At 51.5% G+C, this 18,750-nt stretch overlaps 1 protein-coding gene across 2 annotated transcripts in view; it reads left to right on the top strand.

Annotated features, from left to right (window-relative positions):
• Nucleotides 1-18,750, top strand: part of GAS7 (growth arrest specific 7) — a 199,704-nt gene that overhangs the window by 573 nt on the left and 180,381 nt on the right. The window lies entirely within an intron of this gene.

Raw genomic sequence — 18,750 nt, 5'->3', positions numbered from 1 at the left:
CGGCGTCCGGCGGTCCAGGGAAGACGCACGGAGGATGGGGCTGGGAAAAGTGGCACCGCTTGGGCCCCGGAGCCCCGAGCCTGCCGGCCCGTGGACGGTCGTGCTGCGGCGGGTCAGCTGCCTGGCCGCCTCCGGGCCGCCCACTTACTGGTCAGCTGAGCCTGGCTAGCCACCGGCCCGAGCCCCGTCAGCAGGCTTGATCCAGGGGTGCCGCAGCCCCCGGCCAGCGCCCCGTCCCCTGGCCCAGCTCCCCGAGGCCAGGGTTCAGAGCCTGAAAAGTGGCTTGTCCTGGGGTTCTGGCCTGGCCCCGGGCTTCACAGGACCTGCTTAGCCAAGTCGGCTGGCTGTTTGTTGTCTGGGTGACAGTTGGGAGGCCTCGATGTCCTCTCATCGCCGAGCTCATGGTCATAGCCTGAGTGGGATTCTAAGTTTCTCAGGTCCTTTGGTGGCGTGTGGGGTGGGCTTTTACAGGGTGTCCCCTTTAGTGAAAGGCTGCCCGACGCCAAGATTGTTGTGAAGCCTGTGAGTAGACGGAAGTATTCTGGCAAAACTGTCCAAATCATAGAGACTGAACTGATTAATAATTTACCCTCCCCCCCACCTACTTCACAAAGAACAAAGTAGCAAATTTTGACTGAAAATGCTCTGTGCAACTCAAAAAAGACAGAAAGAAAGCTAGATAATGGTGAAACGGTTATGGGTGAGTTTGCCTGAGAAATATCCTGTGGAAACATTATCAAGATAGAGCCGGGCCTCTTAGAGGTACGTGATGTTTCTTTCATGTCCAGAGAACAAAATCCCGCCTACATGGGCTAGTAGTATTTGAGCAAAGGTGAGGCTGCAAGGAGCCTTCCTGGGCTGTCAGCTGAGCCTATTCGGGCACCTTCGTGGTTCTGCCATTTGGGAGCCTGGCTGCCTAGGAGAGGTTCAGGTGTTCCTCAGGTTTCCTAGTTCCCTTCCTGAGATTCAGGTGTGGACGAAAGCAAGTGAATTGCTTCTTACGAAGACCCGGAGCCTCCTTGTTTCTAGCCCAGCAGCCCTGGCAGAGACTCCTGTTGTGGAGTCCTCTGGTGGCCACGCTTTTCCAGGAAACACTGATGTGGAAATTTGGCTGTTGGATGTCTGGTGAGGAGTGTCCCTGGCTGGACTCAGCCAGCTGTGTGTTGGGTGGGGGTGAGTCTGGTGGGTCTGTCGGCTGTGTTAGCAAGAGCGAAGTGTCTTTGCTTTTTCTTCCCGGGAGGACAGAGAGGGTGAATCACACCACCCAGGGGACAAGCGGAGTGACCAGCTAGGACAGCTGTGGGCGTGTCGGTCACAGTTCGTGGCATGTACGTTGCCTAAGGTGCTCTCAGACAAGTACCCGCCTGTGTGAGTAGTACCCCTAGAGGGGCTTACGTTTGTTAGCACCTACGAGGCACCAGGCACGGTCCATGCAGCGTCACCAATTCCCCAGACAGCCCTGGGAAGGGGGAGGCACTCTCCCCATTTTACAGGCAGGCAAACTGAATATGAGACAGGTGAAGGCAGTTGGCCAGGGAGTAAGGCTTGCGTAGTTGGTTAGCAGCTCAGCTGGCTGAATGCTACCCTCTGTGCCTATGTCTCTTTTAAACCCAATATCCTTGGCCCAGCTGTACCAGAAGGCAAGTAAAGAAAGGGTCTGGATCCCTGTGGGAAAGGGCCAGTGCAGCTCCCGAGGTCCGCCTGCCAGTGAGCACATCCATAAGGGAGGCAGGGCTGCTGGGGCTCCAGTGAGGGCAGCTGCTCCTTCCTACCTGGAGCATGTCTCCTGCGAAGCCTGGAGTTTGATTTCACTCAGAGCCAGCTGGTTTTCCCGCAGGTGGAGACAGGAGTGGGCCTGAGCCCTGCGACTCTTTTCAGGGCCAAAGCAGACGCAGCTTCCACAGGGAGGATCGTAGATCAGGCCCTTTTGTCTCTGGGAACCTCTTCCCTGAGCAGGCTGGACCTGAAGGCTGAGGCTGGGGAGGGGTGGAGGAGATGCAGGTAGGGTCCCTTGGAATGGGGTGACTCCCCAAAGACAGGCTGGGTTAGGGGAGAATGCAGAACTCCTGAGGGGGTTGCCGGTGGTGGACTGGCCAGCACATGGCACTGGAGGAGTGCCAACCAGGTGTTAGTGCAGAAGCCAGGAGGCCAGAGAAGGGCCCACTTACTAGAGGTGGTAAGCCTCTGCTAGTGGGCGCCTGGCACTGAGCTTGCTGGGGGCATGGAGTTCAGAAGGCCAGGGGAGCTGTCGCAGATACAAGTACAGACAGAAAGGGCTACACCAGACTCCTGCGGCAGGAGTGGGATGGCGGGTGCACCGCTGAGAATGGCACTGCCAGCATAACCCCCACCCCCGTGCACCGTTTGCTCTCTGGCGGAAAGAGTGATGTCAGGAAACCCCATCTTGGCAAGAGTGTGCTAATGATTGAGGGCAGTGTGTGCAAAATGCTCACGCCCCGAGGATTTCCTCCTTGTTCGTATGAAAAAAGGGGAACTGAGAGGCCCTGGTTTGCAGGAAGCATACCCCGTGGAGGGGAGTTGGGAGCTAACTGAGAGGGCCCAGAGATCCACCCTGGTGGCCAGCCAGCCCCTGCGGAGAGGCCAGTTTGGTGGAGGTTCTGGTCCTGGTTCCTGGGGAAATCTCTTTGGTCAAGACCCTGAGGAAATGGGGGGACAGGGCAGAACATATTTGGCTTGCAGAGGGCGGCCTCCAGGAAAACCTCTGCCAAGCAGAGCTGGGGGGAGCCCTGGTGGGCAAGGACTGGCCACAAGGATCATGCTATTCAGTGAGTGGGGCAGCCTTCCAGAGGGTGCCAGGAGGAGGGGAGCCAGCTCCCCCCAGAGAAGGGAGGAGGCCTCACGGGTAAGACCCACAGCTGCCCAGGAGTTATCAAGGCCCTTAGATAAAAGCAGCCAGAAACATCTTTCTTGAGGGTCTGTTCAGCCATGAAGAGGTCAAGAATCTGAGAGAGACATGGTCTAGGAGGAAATGAGGTGATGCTCTTCCCTCGAATGGAGAGAAGAAATGAGGGGTCTGGAAGATACTGTAAGGCGTCTGCAAAAACCACCAGAGCTTTGGGGAAATGATTCTGCAGGGTAATAAGATTGGAATGCATACACAACAGAGCTTTCCTTGACGGAGGTGCTGTTCTCAGAATCCACGAGCTGGCTGCAAGGTCACTTGCAAGGTACTCAGGAACTAACAGAATATGACGCTGCCAGCTGAACTAGTCAGCCGCAGAGGGTCACCCTTGCACCTCCTTCTCTTCACCTTCTGTTCTCCCATTGTGGGTTCAGGTGATCGTGCTGCAGGAGTTTACAAGGTGTGGCTGGGGCAGAGAGATGCGGGGCTGGGGAAGTGGGCTGTGCTGTGGATCATTGAGGGATAGTGTTTTACCCATTGCTGTGTAACAAGCCACCCCAACACTTAGTGTCACAAAACCACCATTTGTTATTATCTCACACATTTCTATGGGTTGACGGGGCTCAGCTGGGCGCTTCTTCTGCCGGTCTATCTTGGTGTCTCTCATGCATGTGCAGTTAGATGGTGGCCGCAGCTGGGGTCCTGGAGGCTCAGCTGGGCTGGAACCTCCAAAATGGTGTCTTCACTCACATGCCTGATGCCTTCCGTATGGCCTTTCTCTCTGCCTGGTGTCATCCTCGGTGCCTTTCCGCATGGCCTTTCTCTTCAGCAGGGCAGTTGGAGTGTTTAACATGCTGGCTTCTTGACACAAAAGTGCAAGTTGCCAGGTCTTCTTAAGGCTTAGGCTCAGAACTGGCGCACACTTCTGCCACATTCCGTGGGTAAAGTGAGTCACAGTGTGGGAGGGAGGTGCATACAGGTGTGTATACAGCGAGGCGAGGTTCACTGAGGGCTGTTTTGCAGACTAGCTACCTCAGAAGGGTAGGGAGAACACCCTGGGACAGATGATTCATTAGAGAGGAAGCAGTGCCAGGCCAGACCGTTGAGAGAGCCTCGGGGGGGGGGGCGGGGTAGAACGAACAGATTTGGCCATTCTGCTAGGAAATTCTCCATCGCCATCCTTGGAGGTTTTTGTTGTTGTTGTTTGTTTTTAAAGACGCCAGGGATTTCTTTATAAAGGCCACACAATAAATGGTGCAGCTGATATTGAAACTAGATTTTCCTGTCCCTGAAGCCTGGGTCTGTCCCCTGGGCCACTGACAAACCAGCCCAGCGTTTTCAGGTCGGGGCTATTTGGTGCTGGTTGTTAATGGACATGGTGCATTCGAGCTGCCTGACATCTAGTAGATGCTTGATACGTTACACAAATTGATTTTAATACAGGGCCTTTCTTTCTGTTACGTGGAAATTACCTAAAATGGGTGTGACCTTGTTCCTCACACCCGTATTTTTTAAGGCGGTCGTCAGCTCTTTCACGAAAGGTATAATTAGGGCTGGTGGTTTGCGGAGCATGTAGCTGTGACCGAAAAGATTAAGGTGCTTTCTGCCGTCTTCATGAAGTCATCCTGCCCTTTGATTTGGGGGCTGTGGCCCGCGTTTGTGGCTCCTGTGCTGTGTGAAACTCTACCTTTGGCCCGTACTCTGTCTGTGTCTGATCCGGAGGAGCGTACCCCCTCCGCACCGCTCTGTGCTGGTCCGGTCAACTGGCCACCCCTCAGGACTTCAAAGCAGTCGGCAGGGCTTGTTGGATTCCCTGGATTCGGGGCATCTTCACAAAAGTTCCCTTAGCAACAAGTCGGCAGGAATCCCTGACATCTGTGAACCACCACGTGAATGCCTGCGGTCCATTACCAGCTAGAAACATGAATGAGATGCTGACCTGCTTGTACTCGTCCCAGCCTGAAAAAGCCCAGCTTTTATCTGACAGCCCGGTCGACCTCATCTACGAGGACGGATGCTGGTCCCTACGTGGCTGGTGAAAGAAGAGGTTTGGTAAACCAGGAAGGCTTGGATACAAGTTAGGTGTCAGGCTTTTTGTCGGGCCACTCCAGGGGACGGCGTTCTCCCAGCTTGCCCGCTTATTACTCCCAGCAGCCAGGCGGCACGTGGCAAGGTTTCTAACAGAATGTCAGCACGGGTCCCCCGGGCCTTAACTGCAAAATGAGTAGGTTCCGCTCTTTCCTACAGCGGCAAGGCTTCTGGGTGGTGTTTGTCCCCATGGAGAGAAGTAGAAATGGTGGCCAGCAGGTCGGCCTGGCTTGTCCTTTGGAGGACCAGAGCATGGGTGACATTGTGTAGGTTCAGTTGCGACAGGTGTGTGAATTGTGCCAGGTTCGTGTGGATTCCTCAGAGGACTGAGCCACCTCCTCCCTCCGTATTTAGTGTCTCTCCTGTCTTCCATCTGGTAAAGATCTGTTTTGTTAGGTTAACTTCCCGGTTCACTGTATTCCCCCCGGTTCTTGAGCTGGTCTCCAGACTCAGTCCCCAGGGACTTACATGTCCAAACTAAACTCTTACTCTCTCACCTCCTTTCACTGCCTTCTCCCCGCACCCTCCAAACCCTTGTGCATGTCGCCACCATCTCTCTACCGTGTCACCTGACTCTGCCCCCCTCTTACCTTGTCTCTCCTGTTCTTTCGGGTGGCAAGCCTGGTCTGTTCTCCCTTAGAAACATTTCTCAAAGCCTTCTCCTTCTTCACTTGCATTGGCAAACTTTTTCTGTAAAGGGCCAGGAAACGTTTTAGGCTTTGCAGGCCAAGAGGCACACTCGAGTTATAGCTGCATCACTGTGATGTATAGTGCGCTGCAGGCAGTAAGCCGTGAGAGCGCCCATATGGTCTCCGTCGCAGTGGCTCAGCTCTGCCCGCGGAGCACAAAACAGCTAGAGAGGAGCCCCAAGCCAACGGGTGTGGCTCAGTTCCGATAAAACTTTATTTATGGACACTGAGGTTTGAATTTGTGCCATGCAACATCCTTCTTCTCTCGCTTTGTTTTCACCCATTTACAGATGGATAGGCCATTCTTAGCTTATGGGCTGTGTGTAGTTTGCCAGTCCCTGTTCAAAAGTTGATCATTCATTCAACAACCCCTAATAGAGTGCCGACCATGGGCTGTGAGCACTGCTGGAGGTGAAGCAGTGAAAGGCCTAGAAAAGACGCTTACCTTTTAGTTGGGGAGATGGTAAACTAGCAAAAACAAACAAACAAACAAACAAAAAATATATATATATGTATACTTTTAAAGTGGTATGGGGCCAATAAAACAGGGTACTGTGACAAATTAGGGGTGTGGGGTGCAGGAAGGGAGGGGTTCCAGAAGCTGTCAGAGAAGGCTTCCCGAAGGAGGGTATGTGTGAGCAGAGACCTGAGTGACGCAGAGGAGCCAGCCGTGTGAGGATCTCGGGGGGGCGTGTGAGTATTTGCACTACAGATGCAGATAACCCTGAAGAGGGGCGTATGTTTGATAGATTTGAGAGAACCAGAATATTCCAGAATGGTTAGAGAGCAGGGAGCAAGGACAAGAGAGGTTGGGATGTGACAGAGAAGGAGGCAGGTAAGTTGGATAGTTGTCTCCCCCCCCCCCCATATATGTAACTTGATTTTTCTGTACGAACTTGTATTTTGAGTCGCTATCCTGCATGGCGGAAGAAATGAACTGTCAAATAATTTGAGGTTGCTTGCCTTTCCCCAGGTTTGCATTTATGGTCTGGGGGGCTTAACTGCAAGAAGCATCATTCCAAGGGCCCAGCTGTTCCTTGATGTCCTTTGGGCATCTGCTGAGCTGTGCTCCCCGCGTGGGTCTCTCTGTCTATCCATACTTTTGCCAGAGACAGTCTCCTGTCTGAAGGGTCCCTCCATCTGGAGCTCCCTCTCCTCCTTCTCAGCAGTTTTTGGGAGGACAAAATTGGAGTGTCATTCTCTGACACTGGCTGAAGCTTCTTTTGCCTCCACTGGTGTGTTGGTAAATGTTTAACAATCAGCTTCGGCGGATGGAGGGTGGGAGGTGGAGTGAGAGAAGTTCTGATTTGTCACGTTTACCAATTTCTGGGGTGTAAATACTCCTGCCATGGCTGATTTGAAGCTACCAGTGGCTTCTTTTAATTGAATACATTTGACATGCCATCTTTTGTAAAGTTAAGGTATACAACGTGTTAATTTGATACATGTATATATTGTAATATGATAGCGATATTTAGCACCTCTGTCACATTCCCTGATTATCCTTTCTTTTTAGTGGTTGGTAGCTTTCAGTTTGATTGATGGGTTGGCGTGCTCTGATTTGTTTTGGAAAGTTCACCTGGGCTGTAGTGTGGAGGATGGATTTGAAGCGGGTAGGGAGGGAAGCAAGCAGATGAGTTAGGAAGCTGGGAGCAGGCTAGTGGGAGTGGAGATGCTGAGAGAGAAGTGGATGGATTTGGAATGTATTTTGAGGGTTGAGTCAAAAGGACTTGCTGGTAGATTGACTGGGGCGGGTGAGGGGGCCTCACCTCTGCAGGTGAGTTGTGATGCACTCCCCCTGTGGTATTGTCCTCATCTGTGAATCGCCCATTCTGCCACCAGAGACCTCTTCCTTTAAAAAATGAGGTAAAAGGCAAATAAAAATAAAAAGTTAATGTCCTTAATGTAAAAAAGTTAAATGTCCTTAATGCAGAAAGTTCTTTTATAAGTTATTTTTAAAAAAAGCCGAAAAGGAACACATCAGTACAAGAATGGGCAATGAACTTGGATAGACACTTTATAATAAAAGATGCAAAATCATCAGCATATTCAGTCTCACTAGTAGTCAAAGAATTGCACATTTTTTAAAAAGGTAGCTTTAATGAAAAGTGTCAAAATAAAAAAAGAATGAGTATTGGCAAGGGTGTAGGAAAATTGCCCTGTGCTTCCTGGAGTGTAGTTTGGCAATATACCTTAAAACCTTAACAGCGTACATGCCCTCTGACCCAACAATTCCACATCTAGAAATTTGGATTCAGAAAGCATCTGGTAGGTAAGCTGTAAGCCTCAGAATACCCATTGCAGCCTGTTGCTAATATAGCTCAATTGGCCACACCCTACCTGCCTACCAAGAGGAACTGGTTAAAATAAGATTCACCTGTTCTTCCCACAAGGCCAGCCATGCAAAAGGGGCTCAGCAGAATTTGAAGAATAAAACATTTTTGTCAGTGATGCTAAGTGTTTTCATGGAGTTAGCATGGTTCAGATTTCACCTTATGACAAGGCAAAAAGAGATGGTGTTTCCAAGAATGAACTGCTTTTTAAGAGCAGAGACTGTGTCCCATGCATCCTTTTGTGCAAAGAACAGGTTGAAGGAATACTTGCCTGGCCCAGGGCCACGTTCTTTTAAATATCCTTAGTAACAGCAAATCTTTGTCTTTCGAGGGGTGAATTTGATTTTTTTGGAAACAGCCAAAATTCATTTGGAGCCACGTCTGGTGTGTCTGTATGTGTGACTGTCTTGTCTATCACCTTGTTGAGAAAAGGATGTAAAGCAGCTTACCAAAAAGCATACGGTATGGTAAGATAAAAGCATTAATATGTGGGGAAATCTGGGGAAAGGAGAAAATAAGATGATGGTTGGAGTGAAGTCTGAAGAGTGTAGAAGGTAACTGAGTTAAGTAATGCTGTTTGGGATTTAAAAAGAGGTCCTATCCTCAAGTCATGTTGCGTTTAAGCGGATCTCAGTGGGGGAGTAACAGAGATGCTCTGAAGATGGCAGTGTTGGGGGCTTACATGCTGTGTCAGTCAGGATGGGCTAGGAAATGCTGCTGTAACAAACAGCCCCCAAATCTCAGTGCTTAAAAACAACGTAGGTTTGCTTCTTCCTCATGCTGCAAGTCTATTGCGAGTTGGTTTGGGGCTGCAAGACCGTCCAGGACCCAAGATGAGGGAGCAACCACTGTCTGTAATCTTGCTGCGGATCAACAGCACATGGTTCTTATAGCATCTTCCCAGAAGTGACACATAGCATTTGTGCTCAGATCTCATTGATGAAAGCCCAGCCACACCTAACTTCAAGTGGGTGGGGAAATGCAATCCTGCCATGTGCCCAGAAGGAGAGAAGGAGTGAGCTGAATGTATGTGGACACCTCTGGTGACCGCCAGGTGTGTCCTGACTCAGGGGGATGCCCCGTTTCTGTTCCAGTTCAATCTCAGTATTTTATGGCCATGCCTAGAGTGGTGCTTCTCAAGCCGATTTTGATGCCTCTAGAGCAAGGCTTCTGGATCTTGTTGGATGCAGATTCTGACTCAGTAGGTCTGGGGTGAGGCTTGGGACTCTGCATGTCTGACGAGCTCCCTTGGACTTCAGCCTCAGCAGGTGCCCATGGCTCCTGAGACCAGGATGAGCTCTTACTGTGCTTTCAAATCAGCTCCCCCTCCCACAAGCTCTCCTGGAATCTAGCGTGACGCTGGGCACACCAGTGATACTTGGCCTGATCCCAGACTTCCTGTGATTTTTTTTTTTCTTTGCGGTAAATACATCTGTCAACGTTTGGTTCAACAAAAACAAATATTTATATTTGAGCACCTACTGTGTATGCCAGGCTCTCCGCAAGTCTCAGGGGATAAGTCAAGACCTGGAGCCAAGGTCTTCTCTGGAATGTGCCTCGGGGATGTGCCAGTCCCTCCAGGTGACTCTGGCAGGTGATTTCTCTCAGAGACTTCAGTTTCACATTTGTTCTGTTGGAATGAAAGCCCTTCCAGACATTTTGCATCCATTGTTCTTTCTCAAATGCCTTAGTTCCTTTGCTCGTTCCATTTGCTCGTCAGATGCACAGAGAACTCCCGGATTAGTCAACAAAAAAAAACTAATTAAGTTGTAAAAACTCTTTAGAGATGATATTTCAAAAATTCTACAGAAATGAGTCCTTGTCCTAATTTAATCATAACAGAGGCTCCTTATTTTAGCAGTGGTTCATGGAAGAGTGTCATTTGTTTTTGATTCACAATATAATGTAGAAATAGAAATAGGAACTTGGAGGCCACTGTTCTCATTTAGCAAGTGTTTTATTGATAAATAGCTACAAGCCTTTGTGGTGTTTGGAGTGAAAAATAAAACTCTGTTGAGTTTTGGATAATCAAGGACATACATCGCACAAAATCTACTAATCTGGTACTCAGTCTAATATTTTCGTATTATAAAGAAGGTCCTGGATGCCTGGGGCCTCCCGCTTGGTGTGGGCACATAGAATCTACCTGTACAACATTACCATGTAGGACGTTAAGGACAGCACTTCTCACATATTAAGGTGCATGCAAATCACATAGGGTTCTTGTTAAAATGCAGATTTGGATTCAGTGGGTGTGGGGTGGGGCCTGAGACTCTGCATTGTCTAACTAGCTCCCAGGTGACGCTGATACTGCTGGCCTCTGAGCCACAATTTGAGTAGGAAAGCATTTGAGTACCCTCAGGGGTTTCAAAGTTTGCAAGTCATGATTAAATTCTGGAATTAGACTGGGTTTAGTTTAGTTTCTTTTTTCTTTTTCTTTTTTCTTCATGGATTATGTGAGGCTACACAGGATCATGGAAGGAACACAGGTTTTGGAATTAGACCTCATTTTGAGCCTGTTTAATCCGAGAAGAGAGGTATGGAGATGGTAAAAAGGTAGGATGGGGGAGGGTGGTAGCTGGTGTTCCAGTTTGCCCAGAGGGGTCCCTTGATCACAGTTACGGGGCTCCGGCATGTTTTACCGTGGCCAGATGAGGAAGAGAGGTTGGGGGCTGAGTGGTGAGTGACGTGGGCAGGGTAGTAGGCCCAGGGTCTTGACTGCAGTATGAACTTGGTGGCAGAGAGAGAGCCCGGGGTGGTCTTGCCAGATACCAACTGTGTTAGGAATAACATGCAGTGGGGCTGTGGCCACCACATCTCAAGGCAGTTCATCGGATCCAAGGGGATGCTGGATGCATGGTGTGGTTTGGTTTGTGGGCTGGAACGTGAGCCCTGCGGCTACCACTGGTGTGAACTGCTCTGACCGTGTTCAGAGACGGGGGCAGAACCTCCCTCCCCCAATGTGGGCCGCAGAGTGCAGGGCAAGAGTCTGGCAGCTCTGGGTTCAAATCCTGACTCAGCCCCTGCTGCCTGTGAGACCCTGGGCGAGTTGCAGAATCTTCCTGAGTTTCCTAGGGTTCCTGTGCGGGTAGCTGGCATCTTGTATGCACTCTGCTAGTGGAGTGTACGTCCCACATGTTCTAGGGATCGTGCCAGGTTGAATGCTGAGAGCTTCTGGCTAACTGGGCCTCCATTGATGGGGCGCTGCTGGCTGCGAGAAGCCTCTTTCCCTGGGCCCCTCTGAGGTCAAGTACAAGGCTGGCTCGTTGCGGTGCCGTGGTCAAGGCTTTCCGGACTTCCCTGGCCGTCCAGTGGTTAAGACTCCGTGCTTCCAGTGCAAGGGGCATGGGTTCTATCCCTGGTTGGGGAACTAAAGATCCCACATGCCGTGCGGCACAGCCAAGAAAATTAAAAAAAAAAAAAAAAAAAAAAAAAGGCTTTCTGACCCATGGGTATAGATCGCCTGAGCATCTTACTAAATGCAGATTTGGATTCTGAGGGTCTGGGGTGAGGCCTGAGAGCCTGCATTTCTCAAAAGGTCTGACAAGGAGATGCTGCTGGTCTTGGGCCTGCACTTTGAGTAGCACAACTAGAGAGCACCTTTGGGGGTGTTTCAGGACACAGATCCTATTATTTGAAGCAAGGGAAGCTGCAGCCTCTGGCCAGTTCTGGTTTATTTGAAACTGCTGCATGATGGTTGCCGCTGCTCAGGCTGGCCTAATTAGTCTTAATTGTTTCTTACCTGGGTCAGATGGGTTCTGGCTGCCCGGACACACCCCGAAGAGGCTCTTATAATGAGAAAAAGGCTGTTTGTCGGGAGAGGTGACATGTAGGAGGTTGCTAAAGGGCTTAGACATTCCTTTTCATCTTTGCTGGTCCTGGGCCAAAGGCAAGGTTTGCTTCAAGGGCCTGGATGGAAATTCTCTTCTGAAAGCGTTGTTATGGGGCTCGGAACAACAGGGCCGGTGTTCTAGGGCTCGGAACAGGGGATGGTGGTTAGTGCCGCGAAGCAGGCGTCTCCCGCAGCCCCTGGATGGAGCCCTCAGGTCTACACTGTTCTGCACTTGGCCTCTCTCCTCTTGCCTGGATTACTGCCGTGGTCCCTAACAGCAGTGGCTGCTCCTTTGGTCCCTTGGTGATGCCCATTCTCCGTAGTGATGCCACAGTGATTTTTCTAGCCAGTTTGACCACGGAATGCTCCTGCTGGAGAATTTTCTTAGCTTTTTGGTTGCCTTTATGATATAATATGACTTAGCTTTGCTTACAAGGCCCTTTATAACCTGGCTGCTGCCTCCCTCCCCAGCCGTGTTTTTAGCATTTCTCCGTATGCGTGATGCTGGGAAGTAGCGTCACCTTGTACATAAGGCGCAGCCAACCGTGCCGGGTCACCCTGAGACAGGAGGGAAGGGGGCAGGGCACAACCGTTAAAACAACGACACAGCCGTTGAGGATACGACATAAACTGGTTAGAACCTACTAGGCCCAAGATGGCGGATGATTTGACTTCCTGTGCTTAGACCTCGAGCCTCATTATGCGCTCATTGTAATATAGTAGCATGTTAAGGACACGCCCACTGGCACCATGGCAGTTCGAGGACAAAAGTGGGCGGTGCCCCAATTCCTGGAACTCCCCATCCCTTCTCCAAGATAGAATATTCCTCCCACTCATTAGCATATGAAATTACCCAGCCTATAAAAACGAACAACCCCATACGCCCTGGGGCCTGTCTCATTTTCCAGGATGACCCCATTTTTCTGCAACAATCCTGGAATCCTCGAATGGGGCTGTCCTCAGTTTGTAGACAGTCTGGTGTAATGGTGTTCAGAGCTGAGCTGACCCGGGTTTGGGTGCTGGCTGTGTGAGACTTTGGGCCCCCTTGCTCACCTGACCTTGGACCTCAGTTCCCATATCTTTAAGACCCATATCAGAGAGTCACTGTGAAAGTTAGAATTGTGTCCTTTGTTGTAAATGCTCTGCGGGGAGCCTGGTGTCAAGGTTCCCGATATGCTGGTGGCCATCCATTACTCAGCGTTCTTGCCATTATTTTCTTAGTAAGAAAAAACCTGTTTCCCCCGGAGCGTCAGTCCAGACCTCATGGTCACCGTTTCTGGTGGAGACCTTGTCTCTCTGGCTCTTGTCACCTCAACTCAGTTCCCATCTTGGTTCTTCCAAGTAAGTCCCTTTCCGTCACGTTTTGCATCATCACTGAAGATGTGTTTGCCAGAGGAAGTCGCGGCCCTACTGTGGATGGACCCACAGTTTGTCGTGGTGTATTTCCACCACGAACTTAAGCCAGAAATTCCTTTTCTGAAATGTCACAGTTGTCTGAACCTCCTCCCATCTGGACCCTCGCTGAGTGTGATAAACCTGCCTGGGTGTGACCAAGATTAGAATCTTAGCTGCAGGTCAGTAATTGAGGGGAATTTTATCTTAGAGCCTGTGGCAGATAAACCCGCCTGTAAAGGCAGATTTTTCTGCAGAAGATTGCATCCTGAGGCCTGTGGGTAGGGTACTGCTCAGAGCGAGGTGGGGTCACAGCATCCGGGGATATTTTCAAGTTGATGTGTTTGTGATGTGGCCATGGGGCCCTTGATTCCTTCTTTCAGCCCGCCCGCTGCCGAATTTCTGAGCATGGCTGTTGTAGGTTCTTTGGGGGCAGGAGGGGAGCACAGTAGCGGGAAACTCTGCCTGTGCCCCTGTTCCCCTCTGCCCCGGCCCTATAATCTGACTGTTCATGGTGGCACTTGTAGGGCTTTCTGCTTGTCCTTGTCTGTCCCCACTGCCCCCGCCACCCAACCAGGGCACAGAGGAGAAGTCATCTCTCTGGGCTCACGACAGCCCACCCAGAGGAGAGAACAGGGAGGGTCTTCCTGCTTCTGACTCTCTCTTGTGAAAAGAGGAGACAGTCTGGTCTTCAGGAAAAAAAAATATTGGTGTGGATCTTTTAAAGGGTTCTTCTTGCTACTCAGGCCGGATGACTGATGCACGCGGGTTGGGAATTTGGGATCAGAGAGACAGCGAGCTGGGGTTTGGGGGGGTTCCTACGGACGGCAGTGGGATGAGACCTGCTCTGTGTGCGCCCTTAAGGAGCCCTGCGGTGGGCGTGGCTGCGGAGATGCTGCGGGTGTGGAGGGTTTCAGATGGGCTTCCTCTGCTTCCCCCAGGAGAAGGTAGCCAGAGTAGAAGTGTAGCCGGCTCTCTTCCTCACCTGGGCAGGGTCCCCAGTGGAGCCATGCCGAGCACGTTTGGCGGGTGGGGAGCCCTGCCAGTGGGGCATGTGTGGCGAATAGCCTGGCCAAAGCATTATCGGCCACTCCGGGGGAATGGTGGAGCCACCTCTGGCCTGAGCCTCTTGCCCTTTGCTTTTGACTATGTCCCCGGCCCAAGAAGATGGCTTGGATGACGCGTGAATGGGGGCAGGGGGAAGAGAGCTGGCCTGAAGTCTCCAAATCTCCCAGACCCGGGGTCACTGATGCTAGCTCCTTGGGGGGGGTCTGACACAGGTGCTGCTCTTCTGGCTCCACACACCCTCCGGGGACCGGGGCCGGGGGTGGGTGGGGACCTTGATCACTCCGCTGTTCAGATGACTCCGGGGATGCCTTCAGGAAACCCTAGCGCTCTGGGGGGAGACGGTTTAAAAAGCCCTGTACCGTGGTCCGCTAAATGCCAGCATTCCTCTTTGCCCATCAGCATTGCTCTGGGAGATGCCAAAGCGAGTGCCAATCCGGTTTGTTTTGGCATTGAGTGCCAGGGGTTGGTTGGGGTGCTTCGTTACTCTAGGTACCAGGTCTGCTTTATTATTAGTCTTGGGGAGAGGATTCCTCGGAGAAGCAGTAGAAGGTGTAAGTTATGCTTCACTGCAAATCATCAGGACTCTCTGTATATTCAGCTGCAGTGGCGAGTCTCTTGCGAACAGGGACCGATGTGAAATGCGGGCAAGTTGCAAAGGGTCACCGTGGGGGCCTGCAGCCGGCATGCTGGATGGTCACAGAGTCACCTGCACTCGGCTTCCCCCTGGTTTGTCGGGGAGAGAGGGGAGGGCTGTACCCCAAGGGGGACGGCTGGAGGGAAGCAGTGTGAAGGTGCCCGATACCCACCCTGGGAGTGGACAAGTTTTCCGTTAACCTGCTTCTTAGTAAATATTCCTTGCATTTCCACTGAGACAGGAATCCCAGGCTAGGGCCAGTGTCCCCACTCTCCCCTAGCCTTGCGTGGCCATCCGCAGTGAACTACTAAAACCTGAGTCCGACAGAGCCCTCTCCGCTGACTCTCTGTTGTCTTGGTGTCAGGATGCTCCTCGTTGGGACGAACACGGGCCTTCACAGACCACACCTGGCCTCCCGGCCCAACCTCCTCACTTGCCCTCTGTTGGCACACACCTCTACACCCTTGTGCCTGTGCACGGCTGCTCCTGTGTCTGGGGTCCTTTCCCCCTCTTGCCTGCCTGGGGAATGATAATCCTCCTCCAGAACCAGCCCAAGTGTGGCCTTTGCTGTCTCCCCGGGCGAGCTGGTCATTCTTCCTTGGCTTCCATAGGGCCTCCCACTGTGATGGCACTGGCCACGCTGGGCTGCAGTCACGTCCCTCCTACACCCTGAGCCCCTCCAGGGCAGGAAACCTGCTTCCCAGATCTCTGTGACGGCCTGGCCAGCCACAGTGCTTGGCACCCATGAGGTCTGGCTCGGTAACTATTTGATGGCCGGCTGGATGGATGGATGAACTAAAAGGATGAAGAGAGAGCTTGCCCTAGAGAATTGGGCACATCTCGCTGTGGTTTTGGTTCATGGCCTAACCAGTCTTTCTCTGAAAAGATGTGAATGGCCTTGTCATGGTGTGAGGATTGGGGTTATGGGAAGGCCCAGGTTAGAAGGCAGATGGCCAGGTCAGCTCAGCACTGAACATCAAAGTCAGGCCACTGGGTCCTGGAGAACACGGCACTTTGGGCCACAGGACAGGACAACCCGGAGTGGCAGGGGGAAGGGTGAGCAGGTGTCCCGCGGGCGGGTCCTCTCTCCCTGTCCTGCTTCTCAGCGGGGCTGCCGCAGGGGCAGGTGGGTGTAGCTGAGGGCTCTGTGGGCAGTGCTCGGGAGGCCTGGGTTCTCCTTGTAGGACCCGCACACACTTCTTGGCTCTCGGACCTTGAAAATTCGTTAAAAAATCTCTGACTTTCAGTTTCTTCACCTGTGCAAAAGGGAGGTGACACCCGTTCTGCTGCCTCTTAGGTTGGAAGAATTTTCAAGGTGATGGTGGTGTGAATATGCTTTAAAACTCAGGGTGAGCTGGTGACGAGCGTGAGGCCTGTTATCAGAGGTTGTGCAGGAAGTGGTGGTGACGGGGGAGGGTCTGGAGCTCCTGGACCCCGAAGTCCCGACTCTCCCTGGCGGCCTTGTCCCAACCGCTCAGCCCTCTGTTCTGGTCCTTTCTGCACTGGACCCTTTGAACTTTTTCCCCCCCCATAAATTTATTTATTTATTTATAGCTGTGTTGGGTCTTTGTTGCTGTGCACAATCTTTCTCTAGTTGCGGCGAGTGGGGGCTACTCTTCATTGCAGTGCATGGGCTTCTCATTGCGGTGGCTTCTCTTGTTGCAGAGCATGGGCTCTAAGCACGTGGGCTTCAGTAGTTGTGGCGCACGGGCTCTAGAGCACAGGCTCAGTAGTTGTGGTGCACGGGCTTAGCTGCTCTGCGGCATGTGGGATCTTCCTGGACCAGGGCTCGAACCCGTGTCCCCTGCATTGGCAGGCAGATTCTTAACCACTGCGCCACCAGGGAAGTCCCCTCTGAACTTACTTTTGAAGCCACCTCCTCGTCCCCTGCTTGGGTGATTAAAAAAACTGTCAATATTCTTGTCCCAGACAAGCTTTAAGCATTTGGAGTAAGAGGGTCGTCAGGTTCATCCCTGTGGCCTTTAATTGGGCCCCGACAAGGCACCAGCTGTGCGTGTTCTAGGCCCTGGGGATGTAACTGAGAATGAGACTGATTGGCGTCTTGTCCAAGACTCACGGATCCCTGTGGTCAGAGGGCTCGTCACCCATGGGGAACCAGGTGAGTGGCTAGGGAGATATGCCCCGAGTAGTGAGGGGCCCTAGGAGGCAGTCCAGGGTGGTGGGAGCACTTGGGACCTGTGATGGGCTGCATTGTTACCCGCCCCCCGCCCCCCCCCCAAACTCATATGTTGAAGTCCTAACCTGCAGTATCTCAAAAGGTGACTGTATTTGGAGATAGGGTCCTTTAAGAGGTAATAAGTTAAATGAGGTCATTAGGATGTCTTTAGAAGAAGAAGAGGTTAGGACACAGACACACAGGGGAGACCACATGAAGGCCCAGGGAGAAGACAGCTGTCTGCAAGCCAAGGAGAGAGGTCTCAGGAGAAACCAACCCTGCCAACACCTTGATCTTGGACTTCCAGCCTCCAGAACTAGGAGACAGTAGATTTCTCTTGTCTCTTCAGCCTGTGGTACTTTGTTCTGGCCGCCAGAGACAACTCCTACAGGGCCCTGAACCTGGATTTGGGTGGGAGACTTATTTGTGTAATAAGTTTGGGATCAAAACCTTGGACACTGTGCTTGTCCCGTTTTTCTCCTTCACACGTGTTCCTTGTGAACACGTTATGTTCCAGATCCTTCATTAGAATGTGAGCCCCACGAGGGCAGAGCTGCGCTTCTGGTTTGTTCACTGCAGGGTCCCTAAAATCCAGCACGAGTGAGGGCCCATGTAGGCATGGGAACATGTCTTTTGGATGACTCCTGTCTGAAAGAGTGGCCTGAAGTCAAATTCCTCACTCTGGGCCTAAATCCAGAAGTTTTAATTAAAATAGCTGGTTTTCCACGTCCAGGTCTCTGCTTGGAGCCCACCCTGTGAGGTAGCTTCCTGCTCTTTCTACAGACTGTGTCCCATGTCTCTCTAATGTCTACCCAGCCACCAAATGTGATTAAAATGTATTAAAAAATCAGAGAAGAAGAGTTCATTTATTAGTTTTTCTTTACACTTGGTGGGCTGAGCCACAGATTCTGTTAAGCTGGGTCATACCAGCCAATGAGTTAGTTTGAGTGCTGTTACCCTCCAGAGGGTTAACTCTCTGAGGCCAGGGGTTTGATCACTGCAGCATCCCTGACACCGATGACAGTGGCTGGCCCAGAGTTGGGGACTTATATTTGGGGGATCAACAGTTCCATCAATATAAAGTGCAGATAAATCGTAAATGCTCGGCAGTTCCTGGGGGAAATCCAGCTAGTCTTTCTGTAGGAACCTCCCCCCACAACCCCCGCCCATTGCCTCAAAGCCCCTTTCCTCTCTGCTCACTGCTGTTTTCCTTCTCAGGCTGTTGCTGGTGGTTCTTTGTCTGCAGCCCCTGGTTAAGGCATCTGTTACCTCCTCAGTGTAAGAAGAGACGTCTCCTTTGATACGGCAGACTTCCCCTGGTCTGACATGCAGAGAGGGTCCCTGATTTGGAGAAGATCGTGACTTGCCCAAGAATTTCTGACTACTTTCTGTTCTTCCTACTCTGCATCCAGTTTCCTCATTTTTCTTTTCATATTCCCACCTTTTAAAAAAATTGTGATAAAACTCACATACCACATCACATTTTACCGTTTTAAAGTGTACAGTTCAGTGACATTTAATACATTTACAACGTTGTGCAACCATCACTGCTGTCCCGTTCCAGAACATTCTTATCACGCCCCAAAGAAACCCCATACCCATTAAGCAGCCATTTCCCATCCCCTCATCATCCCCCCCACCCCAGCCCCTGACAACTACTCATCTCTTTTCTGTC

Source organism: Eschrichtius robustus, chromosome 20, assembly GCF_028021215.1.
Source record: "Eschrichtius robustus isolate mEscRob2 chromosome 20, mEscRob2.pri, whole genome shotgun sequence".
Lineage (NCBI taxonomy): Eukaryota > Metazoa > Chordata > Mammalia > Artiodactyla > Eschrichtiidae > Eschrichtius > Eschrichtius robustus.
Note: the sequence above shows the minus strand (reverse complement) of the source record. Positions and strands in the feature narration are given on the sequence as shown.